The sequence below is a fragment of the Gorilla gorilla genome, chromosome 11 (genome assembly GCF_029281585.2).
Source record: "Gorilla gorilla gorilla isolate KB3781 chromosome 11, NHGRI_mGorGor1-v2.1_pri, whole genome shotgun sequence".
NCBI lineage: Eukaryota > Metazoa > Chordata > Mammalia > Primates > Hominidae > Gorilla > Gorilla gorilla.
The window spans coordinates 74747238-74764510 of NC_073235.2; the positions used below are offsets into that span (position 1 = coordinate 74747238).

General features: G+C 43.5%; 1 long non-coding RNA gene across 2 annotated transcripts in view; it reads left to right on the forward strand.

The window, feature by feature from the left end:
- Positions 1–4814: 4814 nt before the first annotated feature.
- LOC129531905 (uncharacterized) overlaps positions 4815–17273 on the forward strand; it is a 70108-nt gene continuing 57649 nt past the window's right edge. For both annotated transcript variants that reach the window (XR_010129615.1, XR_008677354.2), the window contains exon 1: positions 4815–5071. This is a non-coding gene — a long non-coding RNA (uncharacterized lncRNA). The remainder of the gene's footprint in view (positions 5072–17273) is intronic.

Sequence of the window (17273 nt, forward strand, 5' to 3'; positions counted from 1 at the left end):
TGGCTCGTGTGTGGCCTGCGCAGGGTCCCCTTCCTTCTGCCCTGACTCTGGCTGGTGGTGGGGGCTCCTCCTGAGGCCCCCCTGCTCCCAGAGCTCTGGGAACTTGCTGCCCAGATGGCTGTCCAAGCCCAGTTGCACCAGGGCCACACTGAGCTGAGGCCGCTTTGCCTGTTCTACTCACGCTGCAGCAGTCCCTCGGCAGGCTGACCCAAGTTGGCCACTCAGCTGGGTCAGGGGGAACCCCTGATCTTCACCTCTATTTTGTTCTTTGTTTCATGGGTTCAGAGCAGTGAGACTTGGCTCCCAATGGCTTACAAATTTTTAGGCCAACCACTCTTTCCATCTTATTTGGTGTTCCTAGAATGCAGCTGGGAGTCCAGGGCACTGTATCCTCTGATTCCAGGTCTCAGTCGCTGATCCAGGTTATGGCCTGACTCTCTTTCTCTTCGGTCGGACTCTTTCCTAGGAGACCTATTGGTAATAATATGCTGGGGGCAGGCACTGGCTATAGGCTTTGCCCCTTGACCTTACAGAAACCTTTCTATAACCTTATGAAGTTGATAGAAGGATGAAGCACTAGACTGGGGATCAGGAAGCCTGGAAGCCCTCTGGTGGCTTTCCAGTTGCCGTTGTTTTTAGTTTAATATATTACTTTCTTTAACTGAAATCATTCAAGAAGCCCAGCATGTAAAACAAATATGGCTGGAGCTGCTCTGGATGCAAACAGGGTCAATGTGAGGAGTCCTACAACTCAGCTACCCTTTCCCTGGGCAGCTGGGCCCTGAGTTTTTTCTGGAGAAGGATAGCCAAAACACAGCTCCCAGAGCACCCAGTCTCACCCAGAACACAGGGGAGCTCCCGGGTACATCAGAGGGTACATTTCCCACCCAGAAGGGATGCAAGTTCATTTTCACACAGGCCAACAAGAAACCCAGTTTTATCTGGTGGTGATTTACTCTTTCTCTCTCTCCCCAGCCACTTCTCTTGAGCCGAGTCTCCAGCCTCTGTGGGTTTAATCTCTTACTAATCCTCCACCTCCCCTCCAGCTCCTTTAGCTGACACTCTTTCCTCCTGGCAGATGATCACCACAGGCCTTTAAGGGGTGGTAAAATGAGCCAGGAAATAATCAGAGGCCCCAAGGCTGCTTTAGGTGATGTTTGTTGGGTCTCACCCCCACTTCCTCGGAGCTTCAGGTTTTCCATTCAAGCTCATGGATGCCACACCCGGGGCATTCCAGCTGAGCTCTTTGTAGCTAGCTGAGCCAGAGTTTGTAGACAGCTGGAGAAAAAAATGTGCTGAAGAAGCAAGACCTCCATGCTGTCATCCTGTTGGGACTCACCCCAATAGCCTCAGCCGGCTCTAGCTTTAGTGGGTGCTGAGATGGTCTTCCCTGAGCAGTGAAAAATGTCGGGGGAGTGAGCAACAACAAAAGCCTGCATCCTTTCTCTCACTCCATCCTGGAGTTGAGAATGACTGCAGAATGAGCAACTATCCAGGATACAGGATATACTTGTCAAAGTGAGAAAGGTACCTACAGGCCATTTGGAATGACTCATGAGATTCCTACCTGATAAAGGAATGTCTCAGCCCTTCCCGGATATGTATTAGGGGATGCTTAACTCTAGAAAACCCTCCTCAAATGCCACAGATGGCAAACTCCAGGCTGTGTGTGTTTTCCAAGTAGGGAAAACCAAGGATATAGAAGGCGAGCTGCATTCTAAAATGATACTGAGACACATGTTTTCAAGTGCAGATTCTGGATTAAAATGATATTAAATGAAATAAGCAGGAGGCTATTGGCTTGAGGCTGAGTCTGTACTTTGAGTCTTTAATTAACAAACTGCAACCTAGTTTAGTAAGTAAACAAATTGGAAATCTAATAGGAGCATAACAGTGGAGTCTCAGCCAATCACAAGCAGCCATGCTTTAGCCAATCACAGGAAGCTGATTGATCAGACCATGTCCAAACAAGACAAATGCTGAAATGTAACCAATAAAGCTCTTTCTGTCCTTTACTTCCTGTTCTGTTTATAAATACTGCCCACACTACAGAGTGAATTTCTCTGAATCTCTTCTAGTTAAGTGCTGCCCAATTCATGAATCATTCTTTGCTTCCAAAAACTGTTAAATTTAATTTATCAAAAGCTTTTCTTTTAAAAATGTCTGTTGGCCGGGCGCAGTGGCTCATGCCTGTAATCTCAGCAGTTTGGGAGGCTGAGGTGGGCGGATCATGAGGTCAGGAGATCAAGACCATCCTGGCCAACATGGTGAAACCCCGTCTCTACTAAAAATACAAAAAAATTAGCCACATGTGGTGGCACACACCTGTAGTCCCAACTACTCAGGAGGCTGAGGCAGGAGAATTGCTTGAACCTGGGAGGTGGAGGCTGCGGTGAGCTGAGATCACGCCACTGCACTGCAGCCTGGTGACAGAGTAAGACTCTGTCTCAACAACAACAACAACAACAACAACAAAAAGCTGTTGACTCTGGGGAGACTGTTCTTAGAGTGTGGCCACTTGCCTGCTCTTCCTGAAACTCCATGACTGATGATTCTTTTCATGGCCCCTCCTTGGCTGGAAGCTCTGGGCCCCTGATGAGTAACCATAAGTCACATTTCCATAGCAGTTTGTGGTTCTGGAAGCACTTTCTCATATTTACTGGGCAGTGTTAAGTGCAGATAATGGAGATCACTTAAGTAGTTCAAGCAGAAAAGGACTGATATAAGGAATTAGGTACTTACAACATGGCTGGAAGGGCTGGAGGAGCAGGCTTCAGCATGGGCCTCCAGGACGATTCCCACAGCTGTGTTCCAGAACTGGCCTGCCATTACAGCATCTGCCTCTGCCACAATCAGGAAGCCACTGCCAGAAATGTTGGGTCCAAGAATGCATTACCTATGTTTTGAGTTGGAGATCAGTGCTGTTGGCTCCATAGCCATGTGACTGTAGCTCTGATCTATACTAGCAGAATGCATACTTCATCCCTGCCCCTCTCCCTTCTCAGCTATCTACATTTCAGCCCTGTTCAAGGATATTTGATTGGTAGAACCCAAACCACCTAGGAGACGTAGTTGCAAGGGAGTATGGAAACTAGGTTTTAGCTTACTAGTCTCTTCGGTACAGGAAGGTACACTAGAAAGTTGGAATAGACATACGTTCTGCATCTGCCATCCCATAGATACCTCATTTAATATTTGCAGAAAATCTAGAGAGTGACAGGAGAGGTGTTAGCCTCATTCAGCACATGAATAAAGAGGGGAGTAATGAGGCTAGAAGAGAATGGCAGGGAGACAGAAAGACCCGCACTGTTGCTTTGAGCAAATGATATTCGTGTTGGGGGTTGAAGAGTGTTAGGGGTTAAACTAGATGAAGGGCTGAGCAGGAACAATATTCTAGGCAGGAGGAATGCGTGCGCGTAAAGGTGCTGAGACTGGAGGGAACATGATACAATCACGGAACTGAAAGACAAAGGGGGCGTGACTGTAGAGGAGGCAAAGTGGCTGCAAAATGAGGCTAGAGAAGCACCAGAGAGAGACAGGCAAGCACCAGAGAGAGAAAGGCAAGCCCCATTAAGAATTTGGTCTTTTTCCTAGAGCAATGGGAAGGCATTCAAAGGTTTATAGATGGGAAAGGTGTGTGTGGGACTTGATCATGTTTGCACTACAGGGTCACTGGCTGTTGTGTGTCTCCTGACTCCATGCATGTACTCACCATAGTCCACAATTTGACACCAAACGGTCACTCTCCTGTATTACTAAAGTGGTTTCATTTTTGCATCATTCCCACTTCTTTACTCCAAGCAACAGGAGGAAAAAAACAACAGCAAGAGGTCTACAAATCTGGGAAGGTATAAATAGGAGTTTTTGTATTTGTATAAATAAAAGCCTCTGAAGGAAACCATTAATTTCCTCTGTAGCTGCTTTGGAATGTTAGTGAGGGCATTTGGTGTGAACTGTTTGAAAATGCTTCTACATATTGTTCTGTGGGTGGAGATCAACAAGGTATGGAAATGAATCAGCAAGCAAGGCCTCTGATGGTGCTTCTGGTCCTGCAAAAATTGACTGGTTGCTGGGCTGCCTCAGCTTCCCACCGTGAGGGACAGGTACTGTTTCAGCTTGGTGGAGTGGCTTCTCTCCTCTTGCCAGTCAGCAACCCAGGGGCTTGGGAACATATGGTTGAGGCCTGTTTCAAAGAGATCAAAAATCAAAAATTTTAAAAACCTCTCAGATGTACAACTGTACTCCAAAAAGTTCGCACCTTTATAAAGGAATCTGCCCCTGAGAGTCTCAGGACTCAGCTTCCTCCTGAAGCTAGCCAACTCTGCTAGCACCTTCTTCACCACGTATGAACACAGTGTATGAACACGGTATCCGGCACAGTTTCACCTAGCTGGAGACCTAGGCTCTGAGTCCTAGCTTCCTAACCAGGCTGTGAGCGCTTTGAAGGAAGGGCTCACTCCATTTATATCTTCATATTCATTAAACACCTAGGTCAGTGGATTCATAGTCTGAGCTCAGAATATTCACTAATCCCGAGACTGTTGGCTTTCTGTGGTCATGGTTGCCATTGGGTGGGGCGTCCATGGACCCCAGGCTAAGCACTTTGCTTAGGCTAAGTTCCCAACAGTGCTGCTCAGCAGTGGACCTCTTTCTGATTCTCTCAAGCCTATACACTGAGGGGTTGTCCACACTGCCTCTGAGAGCAGTGGGCAGGCAAAGGAAGTGTGCTTTGTGAGGTCACCCGTGGGGACAGTGAGTGCAAGCAGCTGCAGTCCTCATGGGCCGCCAGCCTCCCGCTTCCTGCAGAGGCGCCCAGAGCTGGAGCTGGTCTGCGCATGCACTTGGAGGCACGGTATGAACAACCGCAGAAACGCCGGCCAACTACGCCAGTTCTCAGAGCCCAGCGTTCTCCTCTCTCCTCTTTCATTGGTTTCCCAGGAAAGCTGCTGAGGGCGGGAGCCCCAGATGCACAGGTTGGCTCATAAGCGGACTGCCTTTCACAGCCACCACTACCCACCCGGGGAGAGCACTGGATTGTGGCAAACGGGACCTCTTTGTGTGAGCAACCAAGGTGTGTTGGGTTTGGTGCTCCAAGGCAAACTTCTTTGCTCAATTGAAACAGCCCCTGGTCATCTCTGCTTCTCCATCTATAGCCACCCCGTGAGAATAAAAACTCCAGAGAGTCCTTTCTATTTACATTTAGGGAATTCTAAAAGAAATGTACAAGAAGCCAAAGGATTATCCGTGTTTGTCCTTAGAAAAAGAGATAACAATGAAATTTTTAAAACCCTAAAAGATTAATGAAATAAAACATTACAGATAGATACAGCAGTCAAATTCAAAGAAACAGAGAATAGTGGTTACCAGGGTCTGGGGGAGAGGGGAATGGAGAGCTATTGTTTAATGAATATGAACTTTGAGTTTGGGAAGATGAAAAATTTCTGAAGAGGGATAGTGGCGATGTTTGCACAGCAGTGTGAATGGACTTAATGTTGCTGAACTATACACTTAAAAACGGTTAAAATAGTAAATTGTATGTTGTGTATATTTTGCCATAATAAAAGTTTTTCAGAAACCATTATGAACAGAGCATTGTCTCAATGAGGAGACACTAAGCTTGTTGACTTTTATCTTGGGTGCTCTCTGTGTATGTGTATTTATATTAAAAGTAACCAGTTTGCTGAAAACACAAAACTCATTCCTGGCCAAAAGGCTCTTTTCCTGTGCATTTGTGCATTCTGAAGCTGTCTTCATAATGTGTTGGTCAGGAAGTGGGTGACTCATGGGGCCTTTATGATAGACCCTTGAGTCACACACACACACACACATACACACACACACACACGTGAGTCACCCCTACAGGCTTCTAGGACAGGCAGCGATTTAGATGCCAGAGTGATGTGCCTGGGGCATGGCGGGAGGCAGCCTGGGGCCCATTGCCAGGCACATTCCTGGGAGCCTCTCCCATGGTTTAGTAATAAATGGAAGCTGTGGCCACAGCTCCCAACTCCAGGCCCAGCAATAGCTGTTTCTCTGACTTTTAAAGACAACCCAAATGGTGGCAGGAGGGGAGAGCAGTTGGTATTGGAAACGCCCAGTGGCCCCTGGGCTGCTGTGAGTGGCACCTGTTTTGGCGATGTGAGTGGCGCTTGGTGTAGGCCTCTGAATCTGCCGGTGCGTGGTGGCAAGAGCAGGTCAATCACAGGGTGATCTTACATCTTCCCGGGGGTCATGAATCGGGTTGGGAGCCACTCAGTTATATAAACAAATGGAGGACTGATCTAGACCTTAGGAGACCTGGTTTAGACTTTGATCTGCCACTAGCTTGTTTTGTTACCATGGTAAATCACATAAACTCTCTGGCCTTGGGTTCCTTGTCTTTAAAGTGAGGGAGTTGGGCTAGATCAGGATTGGCTGGCACACAGCTCCTGTGCCACCCATCCCTCCAGTTCCTGAGGCAACAATGTTCACTGCCCTCTGAGCCCACATGGCAGCTCCTGGTCCTTAGATGGCTTTCTCTTTCTATTCTCAGTTAATTGGAGTTAGCATCTGAAATGACACCTATTTGCTATCCTGAAAGCTGATATGTTGGTTCTCAACTTTGCCTATAAATTAGAATCACTGAAGAGCTTTTAGCAAATACAGGTGTCTGAATCCTACCCCTATGGATTCTGATTTAATTATTCTGGGATGAGACCCAGGCATTGATAAATTTTAAAAGCTCTCTAGGGGATTCCAGTGTGTAGCCAGGAATGAGGGCCACTGGACGAGATGACCACTACAGGGGCCTAACAGTCAATCACTTTGTGATCAGCTGTTGGCATGAAGATGACAGGAATGATTGGGCTGGTTGAGCTGAGCTCTGCTGGCAAGAACATTAGGGGATCAGGAGACTTGGTTCTCATTTCTAGTTTGCATTCCTAATTTGCTTGTGATTTTGGGTGAGTTATTTATTCTTTTTAGCTTTAGTTCCCACATGTATAAACTGGGAGTAATAATCTCTTGAGCTTCCTACCTCACCATATTCTTAAGAGGAAGAAAGAAATGTTAATAGATGTATAAGAGAAAAGTGCTACAGAAAGTGCTACGTAAATTATTCCATTTTTATAACCCACATACCCCAAAATACACTTCTAAAATTTGAAATAAAAAATTTTGAATCCATCCCTTGTGGGGAATTATGAAGATTCGGTGAGGTGGCATATAGAACAGTCCCTAGCCTGGTAGGTGTGCAAGCAATGCTTGTTTGAATGAACATTTTGATGGAGGTTACTGAAACACCAAATCAGAGTTCTGTGTGCCTTCAAAGGAAGAGGAAGCTCATTTCTGTGGCTGTTTTGTTAGAACTGGTCCTTTATTTGAATTTTCTAAAGTAAAAATTATGCATGTAATGCCTGAAATATTCTCAGTATGAAATATTCCGGCTGGGCACAGTGGCTCATGCCTGTAGTCCCAGTACTTTGGGAGGCTGAGGCAGGCAGATCTCCTGAGCTCAGGAGTTCAAGACCAGCCTGGGCAACATGGCCAAACCCTGTTTCTACAAAAAATTAGCTGGGTGTGATGGTGCACACCTGTAGTCCCAGCTACTCAGGAGGCTGAGGTGGAAAGATTGCTTGAGCTGCCTGGGAGGTGGATATTGCAGTGAGCCACGATTGCACCGCTGTACTGCAGCCTGGGCAACAGAGTGAGACCCTGTCTCCAAAAAAAAAAAAAAAAAAACAAATGATAAATAAAAAGAGCAAAATTTGAAAGCCCTCTTAACCTCCTCCACCCCACCACTCCCCTCTCCAGAAGCAATCACTGATGGTGATTGAACTGTATCTGTTCAAGCTCTATATATTTACAATACACACACACCCCCATATTAAATTTTTTTTTAGAAATGGGGTCATATATGTTATTCTGCAATTTGCTTAACAATATGTTTTAGGGCTCTTTCCATGATCTCTGGCAAGTTACTTAACCCTTCACATGCCTTAATCTCCTCATCTGTAAATGGGGATAATAATATAAGATCATTATAAAGATTGTATTAGTTAATATTTGTAAAGTGCTTAAAATAGTGACTACCACTGTTCCATGGTTAAGCTCACAATAACTCTTATAGAAATTTTCTTCCCCTAAATAAATATCTATTAGATAACAATTTAAAAATAAAAATTTCTGTATTTTCATTTGTGCTGGACTTAGATCTGATTGCAAAAAATACCATCAAGTCGAAATTTGGTAAAGAGGTTGTTTTGAAAGTAGGTAGATAGGTTACTGACCTTTCATATTTCACATAATGAATGATGGACCCAAGAGCATCCTTAGAGACCTTCATTCAACTTCTGCAGCTCGGTTTCTTTGCTGGAAAGTGAGGTATGATATTATCCACTAGGCAAGAGGTGCCAGGGGGAACTGGACTCAAAGTGGTGACCAGCTCACGGTGGGCAGCTGATGACGCCACAGAGCATTGGCCTGCACGGCTGAGGAGCATTAGGTCGTGACCTTGTTTCCAACCTCTCTCCGGGTTTTCTGAGGGAAGGTACAAAAGAGGTGAAAGTGTTGGCATTTTGCCTCTAGGAAGAATTTTGATTAAGGATAAACATATTCCAAGATACTGTGAAGTTGAAGTCACATGAATGCTAAGTGATTTCTTGGCATCAGAAATCAATCTCTTTCATGTCAGTCCTAAAAAAATAAACACTTTTACCTTCTTTGGTACCAGGAATAGCCAGAGAGGCTTCAGCTATTACAGCAAAAGCTTTTAAAATAATTACTTCTAGAATACGATAATATTAATGATTAGCTTTGTGTGAAAATTGAAGAGATAAGTAGTTAAATACTAGGAATAATAAATCTTGGAAGTGTCATTGTGTAATAAGTTTGCCCTTTAAAAGTATCACTTTTCAATGATTTTGTTCATAGTGAATCGTTCAGAAAAAATTCTTCACTGAATCCTTTTTCTATGATTAAGGTGACTTCTTAAAGTGATCTTTGATTTTCGTACATTAGAGTCAGATTACTTCAAAACAAAAATTTTTTTAAAATGGTAATTGCACTCTCATTTACGTCAGTCCTAAAATAGTGCTTAAATAGTACCTTTCTATGTTCTGGCCACTGTGCATGCACAATCTTATTAACTCTGCAAATAGCCCTATGGAGTGAGTATCACTATCGCCACCCCATACTAGAGATGGAGAAACTGAGGCTTAAAGAGGTTAAGAAAGCCAGATCTGCCTATTTGGGAACAAAAATTTCTAACTGGTTGTTCCATAAGCCAGATAATTATGTCAATGAGATAAATTACTGCAAGGGTCTGGATTTGCCACACGTCAGATTAACCCCCTGAATCATCAGTTATGTATAGTAAAAAGTGTATGTGTGTAAAAAAGTGAAGGATAAATGGGGTGGGAGGAATGGAAATCTGGTAGACCTTATAAAATACAACTGTACTGCAAAAGCTGCTTCTCCAAGTGACTTGCTTTTCCCGGGGCACAGATTGGCTCAAAGAGGGTGGAGGCAGCTGGCAGCTTCTCTTGGCAGACCAACAGGGCTGGCTGTGGGGAGGCCCCTGGGAAGAGCAAATCCCTGTCTGCTGGGAATGTTGGTTTTGTAATTAAATTAAGGGTAAGGGAAACTATACTGAAAATTCTGCTTGGTGGCTCAGAATTTGAACTTCACTGCTTCTATTTGTTGTTGCTGTAGCTAGTATAATAAAAATTCAGAATTTTTCTTTTCTCTCTTTTTTTTTGAGACTGGAGTCTCGCTCTGTCGCCCAGGCTGGAGTGCAGTGGTGCGATCTTGGCTCACTGCAAGCTCTGCCTCCCGGGTTCACGCCCTTCTCCTGCCTCAGCCTCCCGAGTAGCAGGGACTACAGGCACCTGCCACCATGCCCGGCTAATTTCTTTTTGTATTTTTAGTGGAGATGGGGTTTCACCATGTCAGCCAGGATGGTCTTGATCTCCTGACCTTGTGATCCACCCGCCTCGGCCTCCCAAAGTGTCTTTTTTCTTTTTAAGGACAGTAATTAGGTAGAAATTCAAAAAAGTCCATATAAGCTGGGCACGGTGGCTTACACCTGTGGTCCCAGCACTTTGAGAGGCCAAGGCGGGTGGATCACTTGAGGTCAGGAGTTCGAGACCAGCCTGGCCAACATGGTGAAACCCTGTCACTACTAAAAATACAAAAACTAGCCGGGCGTGGTGGTATGCGCCTGCAATCCCAGCTACTCAGGAGGCTGAGGCAAGAGAATCACTTGAACCCAGGAGGTGGAGGTTGCAGTGAGCCGAGATCACGCCACTGCACTCCAGCCTGGGCAACAGAGCGAGACTCCATCTTAGAAAAACAAACAAACAAACAAACAAAAACTAAAGAAGTCTACATTTGCTTTAACTCTCTCCCCCACCTTCCACAATTATACACAAGAGTTAGCTGTAGACATGCTAAAACTTTACCCCTTCAGCATATATCTCCTAAAAGCAAGTCATTTTCCTGTCATCTCTTACAATATAACATTGATGATTGATAGAATGCCGTTATCCAATATATGGCACACATTGAAATTTCCCAGTTGTCCCAGTAATGTTTTTTATAGAATTTTAAAACAATTTCTGATCCAGGATCCAATCAAGGGTCATGCATTGCAGTTATTTTTAGGTCTCTTTAGCTTCCTTTAATCTGGAACATTTCTTGACATTTTTTTTCGTTCTTGATGTCACTGACGTTTTTGAAGTGTCCAAGTGAGTTGCTTTATAGCATGTCTCTCAATCTGGATTCAACAGACTGTTTTCTTTTTTTGAGACGGAGTCTCGCTCTGTCGCCCAGGCTGGAGTGCAGTGACGCAATCTCCACTCACTGCAAGCTCCACCCCCCTGGTTCACGCCATTCTCCTGCCTCAGCCTCCCGAGTAGCTGGGACTACAGGCGCCCACCACCATGCCTGGCTAATTTTTTTGTATTTTTAGTAGAGACGGGGTTTCACCGTGTTAGCCAGAATGGTCTCGATCTCCTGATCTCGTGATCTGCCCGCCTCGGCCTCCCAAAGTGCTGGGATTACAGGCGTGAGCCACCGCACCCAGCCTCAACAGACGGTTTTCTAATTTTAAATTCATGAGACTCAGTTGAGACAGTCAAGTGACCTAGCTGGCATTTTTTATATGTGTGTTATTTACATGCAAATATAAATGTAGAATGATACACTATAAAATTCATGTAAGTACATGATAAGAACATTTAAATGATTTTAAAAAGTACAAAGTAACAAGAGAAGTTCCTTTGTCAATGGTGACAACATTAACAGGTTTTTGTGTTCTATCCTGAAACACATTTATGTGTATACCAGCCATATCCCTCTCCATGTTTAACAAAAGGAGGTGGGCAATGAAAGGCTCAGACGCTGTGGTCCAGTAAGGGGCCATTCCCAGGGCGGAATGAACCTTGTAGTTTTTCCTGGCTTGATGAACATCGCATGTGACTGCTTTCCATCCCCGTTGTGAGAAGCCTTCGTGAGCTTGTATTGAGACAGCAACCTTTTGCTGACTAATATCAACCAAGGGCAGTATGCTTGATATTACCTAGTCAAATATAACCCTTATGGGGTTGATTGGAGAAAACTGGTGGTCAATTAACTCTGAGAAGCATTTAATGAAGCACAAGATTATAAGCTGAACTCAGGAATGGCAGCCTTTGCTAAAAGTAAGGGTTAGGATGGTTTCCTTTTTTTTTTTTTTTCCCCAAAAAAACCTCAGGCTCTCTTTAAAAATATGATAAAATTCATGACATAAAATTTACCATCAGAGACTAAAGTACATTCTCAATGGTGTGCAACCATCAGTGTGATCTAGTTCCAAAATATTTTCATCACCCCAAAAGGAAACCTTGTATCTGTTAGCAGTCACTCTGATTTCTCTCTCCCGTCAGTCCTTGTTAACCAGGAATCTGCTTCTATCTCTATGGATTTGCCAATTTGGCATTTCACAGAATCATACAATATGTGGCCTTCTGTGACTTGAAAACACATGATGTTTTCAAGCTTCATCTATGTTGTTGCATGCATCAGCACTTCATTCCTTTTCCTGGCTGAATAGTGTGGCTAAATGTGGCATGGATAACCACCTTGTAAAATCCATTCGTCAGTCGATGGCCTATTTCTAAATATTGCTGTAAACCTTGGATTGAAGGGAGCCTCCTGCATGGGAGTTTTAAAATCACAAAATCATGAACTGTCAACAGTCTCCTTAGGTCAGCAATTAAGTATGCCAAAAAATAAATTGTTTAAAAATCATCAGGTCCCTGCTACTAACAGCCGATAGTGCTCTGAAAGGTAAAAGGCAGAAGGACTTGTCCAGAATATAGAGGCTTTAGGATCTGTGACAATAGTGATCTGTCTTCTTACACCACTAACCTCCTCTGCAGCCCCTCTTGGGTGATAGGCCCTGAGACATCCAAGCTGCTGAAATAATCCCGAGTCTTGAGTCAGATGGAGCAGAATGGTCGCTCCTCACAGGGCAGCTTAGGGAAGGGGCAGCCACAGGCACCTCAGGTGATGCTGGTTCCCTCGTTACTGCAGATATGTGCTTCCCTTTTCTGTGTATCATTAGAAAAAAACCCAGAAAACATCCTCCTCTTTGAACAAAAGATTTAAGAATTTCTCTCATGAATAAGATATTGCTGGCTGCTTACTTCAACCTAGATCTTTACTGTGGTTGTGTGTGTCTAGAATCATCTAGACAGGGATTAGCAAGAAACTCTTTAAGAATTAATGTGCTGGCTAATGATGGAAAATCCCAGGATTTAAAAGGAGCAGGGGAAAAACCGCCTGACTTGCTTTCCAGACAGATGCAACATCTTCACCTTCCCTAAAATTAAAGTCTTGAGTCCCATCGTGGGGCAGGGAGTGAAGGAAGGCCAAGCCCTAAGAGCAGGAAGATATGTCAAATTGCTGAGACCTTGGTGGCCCTGAGCATTGTTTAAGAGAAGAAACCTGACAAAGAATAATCAATTGCCCCCTCTTCCTCCCCAGTTTGTCTCAGCTTTTCCATACTTAGCATTTTAAAGACTTGAACAAGAAAGGAGAGCCTGCAGGGAGCCGAAATCAGTGTAGCTGGCCTTTCATATCCTCGGGTTCTGCATCCCTGGATTCAACTAACCGAGGATTGAAAATATTCGAAAAAGAGAATTGTGTCTTTATTGAACATGTACAGACTTTTTTCCTTGTCATTATTTCCCAAACAATATACTACAACTATTTACAGAGCATTGACATTGTAATAGGTATTATAAGTAATCTAGAGATGATTTAAAGTATACAAGAGGATGTCTGTAGGTTATATGCAGATACTACACCATTTTATAGAGGGAACTTGAGCATCCTTGAATTTTGGTGTCTGAGGTTGCGGGTCCAGGAAACAAACAGACAGTGAGGGAGGACTGTCTAGGCAACAAGAAAAAGGGCATCCTGAAAGGGGGCCTAAGGCCTGCTTTCTGTACTTTTGATGGTGTAAATCTGATGCTCTGGAGAGATTGTTTTTTGTTTCCCCAGCCAACTGTGCCCTCCTCACCCATGTCCATTTCTCTCTCTTGTCATTTATCCACCCATTCTTTTCTTTTCAAGTCCTTCTCAAAATCCTGACAGTTACATCCCTCCTTGGCTAAGACATTCACTAGCAGGTGGGGCTTTCTTCCTTCTCCATGGACCACAGCTGCCCATGACCAATACATCAGGTTCTGTATCCGTTGTCTTTCCAAAGCCTCTAGATCAAGGCCAGCTAGCGCAGAAGGAGGAAAATACTTTCTGGTTACCTGTCTTTAGCTTTAAAGGTTCTGGAATATTAAAAACAATCAGCACAGGGTTTTCTACAGCATGTTTTTGAGACCCACTTGAGAATTTGGGTGGGGTTCAAAGAAACCAAATGTCTGGCCTATCCCAGGGGATATTAGTCACCCAAATGATGTTTCAGGATATAAAAACATATTAGACAAGTTCATACATGGGAGTAAGTGTCAGACTGGCCACTCCTTGTTGAAGCTTGAGGTTTTGAAATTCTGATCTACTTTCTCAAAGAGTTTGTTTGTTTGTTTTAAAACTAAAAAGGCCAATGGAGAATAATTCTGGGAACTTTTTGAACATAATTTTTTTACTAAGGTGTAATAACAATTGAGAAAAAGGGAAGGGGAGTGCAAGAAAGAGGTAGGCATGTCAAATATAGGTATAGACCCCAAACATCATCTCTGCATTAACTTGTGTACCATCTGCAGTTGGATGGCTGGGTTGGACTCTGGTCTTTGTATGTCAGGAGAGACTGAGAAAAATTTTAGAGAAAGACAAGCCTGGAGCCAAAGGGGCCATGGGGCTTTGGTATATACAAAAGGGGTTGCATTAGTATAATCTCAAGTTCTGGAAAGTTGGGCCTCTTCACAGAGTAAATTGCTGGACTTATTAAAGGCTATGAAGCAAATCAGTTACCCCAAAGGCCCTGGAAAAGTTGACAGGCTCTTAGTCACCAAATTCCGGAAGACTCAAGCAAGAAAGTCCTTGAGTCCTGATGGGACTAGATTCAGCCAATTAGAAAAAAAGTTTCTGTGTATAGAGACTGCCCAAATGTAAACAAAAAGATCCCAAATAATTGTGCAGGTTGGACAAGGAGACATTCTAAAAGAAAAAGTGGCTTTTATTTAAAAAAAAAAAAAAAAAAAAGAATAAAGCTTATATTCTTCCAAGTCAGCATTGAGAGATGATTCCAGCAGCTAATGTTCCCATTCCTCTGGAGTTGTACCATCCATTATGGAAGCCATTAGCCACATGTAGTTACTGAGCACTCCAAATTGATGTGCATTGCGAGTATAATATACACACTGGATTTCAAAGACTTACCATGAAAAAAAGAACGTAAAATGTCTCATCAATAATTTTTTCATGTGGATTTGTTAAAGTAACATTTTAGAAATATTGGGTTAAAACTATACTAAGATTAATTTCACCACTTAAGTTATTTTAACATGGCTACCAGAAAATGTAAAACTTACTTATGTGGCTTATGTTATATTTTATTGAACAGCATTGCTTTAGAGTCCTTAGTTAATAATCACTCATAGTCATGCTTAAGGGGAATGCTTCTCCTTTGTTAACGTCAACACAAGCATGTGTAGTATGGGCCTACAGCATGTCTAGAATGCCTGAAAGTTGATTTACTGAAGGTCAGGGTCATGCCACTAGGGCAGAAACACAGAGGGTCTTGTTGATGAAAGTGATGGATTTTAACCTTTCTGGAGCTGCTTTAATTATGACCCAGCTCCCCTCACTTGCAGGGTTCTAGTAATAGTAGGTATCTAATAGTAGCATTGGGTTCTATCATTTACAGCACCTAGAACAGAGTCCATAGTAGACACTTTATAAGCACTCGCTGTTATACTTTTCTCTGTAAAAATGAAACTCTATATAAATGGGTTCCCCTGACACTAATAGAATTCTCCATGAGTGTTTTTGCTCCAGTTTTTAAATGTAGGGAACAATGGCCCCTACTTTGCCTATCTATAAGCTGTCAGGGCCTGCTATGGACTGGGTCTGGTGCTTGAACCAATGCTGGAATGCAGATGCTCTTTCTAGGAAGTAAGGTTTGGACACAGTCTGTGGTTCCCTATGCCACTCGCTGGGTGGCTAGGATGGATCTTATTTCTGGGGCACCTACTTAAGCATTTGATGTAGTCTCCTTGTCTTACTTCCCTCATGTCCTCTCTGAGACCCTTGTCCTTTTTTGCTCTGGACATCTTGGGTCATGGTGTTCATCATGCTTTGGATCCCCCTTTAGCTGAAATGCCACCCCACCAATCACATGGCCCCTGCTCAATAAATGTGGCCACGTCCAATGGCAATTAATTTAAAATAATACAGAAATTTGGTTTTTAGCCAGCTATTAGCAACTAGGTACTGTGGATCTCAACCGTTCAGCTACTATTAAGATCATCCAGATCAGTGGCTCTGAATGAGAGAGAAACTTTGTAATGACCTGGGTGCATCTTCAAAGGACCCATTCTTAGAAAACCTGGGACCCATTCTTAGAAATCCTGATTTCATGGGTCTGGGATGCTACCTTGGGATCTGTACTTTTAAAAAGATCCCAAAGGCCGGGTGTGGTGCCTCATAGATATAATCCCAGCACTTTGGGAATCTAAAGTGGGAGGATTACTTGAGCCCAGGAGTTCAAGACTAGCCTGGGAAACATGAGGAAACCGTGTCTCTGCTAAAAATACAAAAAATTAGCTGGGTGTGGTATTGCATCCCTGTAGTCCCAGCTACTCGGGAGGCTGAGGTAGGAGGATCACTTGAGCCTGGGAAGCAAAGGTTGCAGTGAGCTGAGATAGCATCACTGCATACCAGCATGGGTGACAGATGTGACCATATCTCAACAACAACAACAACAACAACAAAAATCTCCCAATATGACTCAGGTGAATGCACTTGATTAAGAATTACAAGTGAGATAACAGTGGGAATACATATTTTCTATCATTTTGGGTGTTAAATAATTTTTGGTGTGAAGATTAGATGGCTAATATTTTAGTTCAAACTTTATAGCATAACCATTTGTAGATTTTATAAATTAGCATACTCCCTGGCACATAGCAAGCAATAACTTAAAGACTGCTGAATTGATGACTGTCTTAGTCCATTTGCACTGCTGCAACAAAATGCCTGAGACTGGGCAATTTATAAAGAACAGAAATTTATTTCTCACATTTCTGGAGACTGGGAAGTCCGAGATCAGAACAGCAATGAATCTGGTGTCTGGTGAGGATCTTCTTACTGAGTCCTCCCGTGGTAGAAGAGTGGAAGAGCAAAAAGTGGCCTAAGCTAGTTCCATTCAACCCTTTATAAGGCACTAATCCATTCATGAGCCCTCATTGAAGCGGCATCATTGTCTGGGGTAAATACCTGGGGTTCATCATCTCGTGCAGAGAAGGTTAACAACATGGACATACACACATGGAGTGAGTTAAAGAGTAGAAAGTTTAATAGGCAGAAGAAAGGAGAGAGGAGACTAGCTCTCTTTCTTGTGAGAGAGAGCCATCTGATAGGGAAACGTGGCAGACTGCAGCAGATACTATAGGCAAGGTTGAGATGCAGTGTCTGATTTACGTAGGGCCCACAGATTGGTTCAACCCGGTGTCACGTTTATTTATTTATTATTATTTTTTAAAATTATACTTGAAGTTCTAGGGTACATATGCACAATGTGCAGGTTTGTTACATAGGTATACATGTGCCATGTTGGTTTGCTGCATCCATCAACT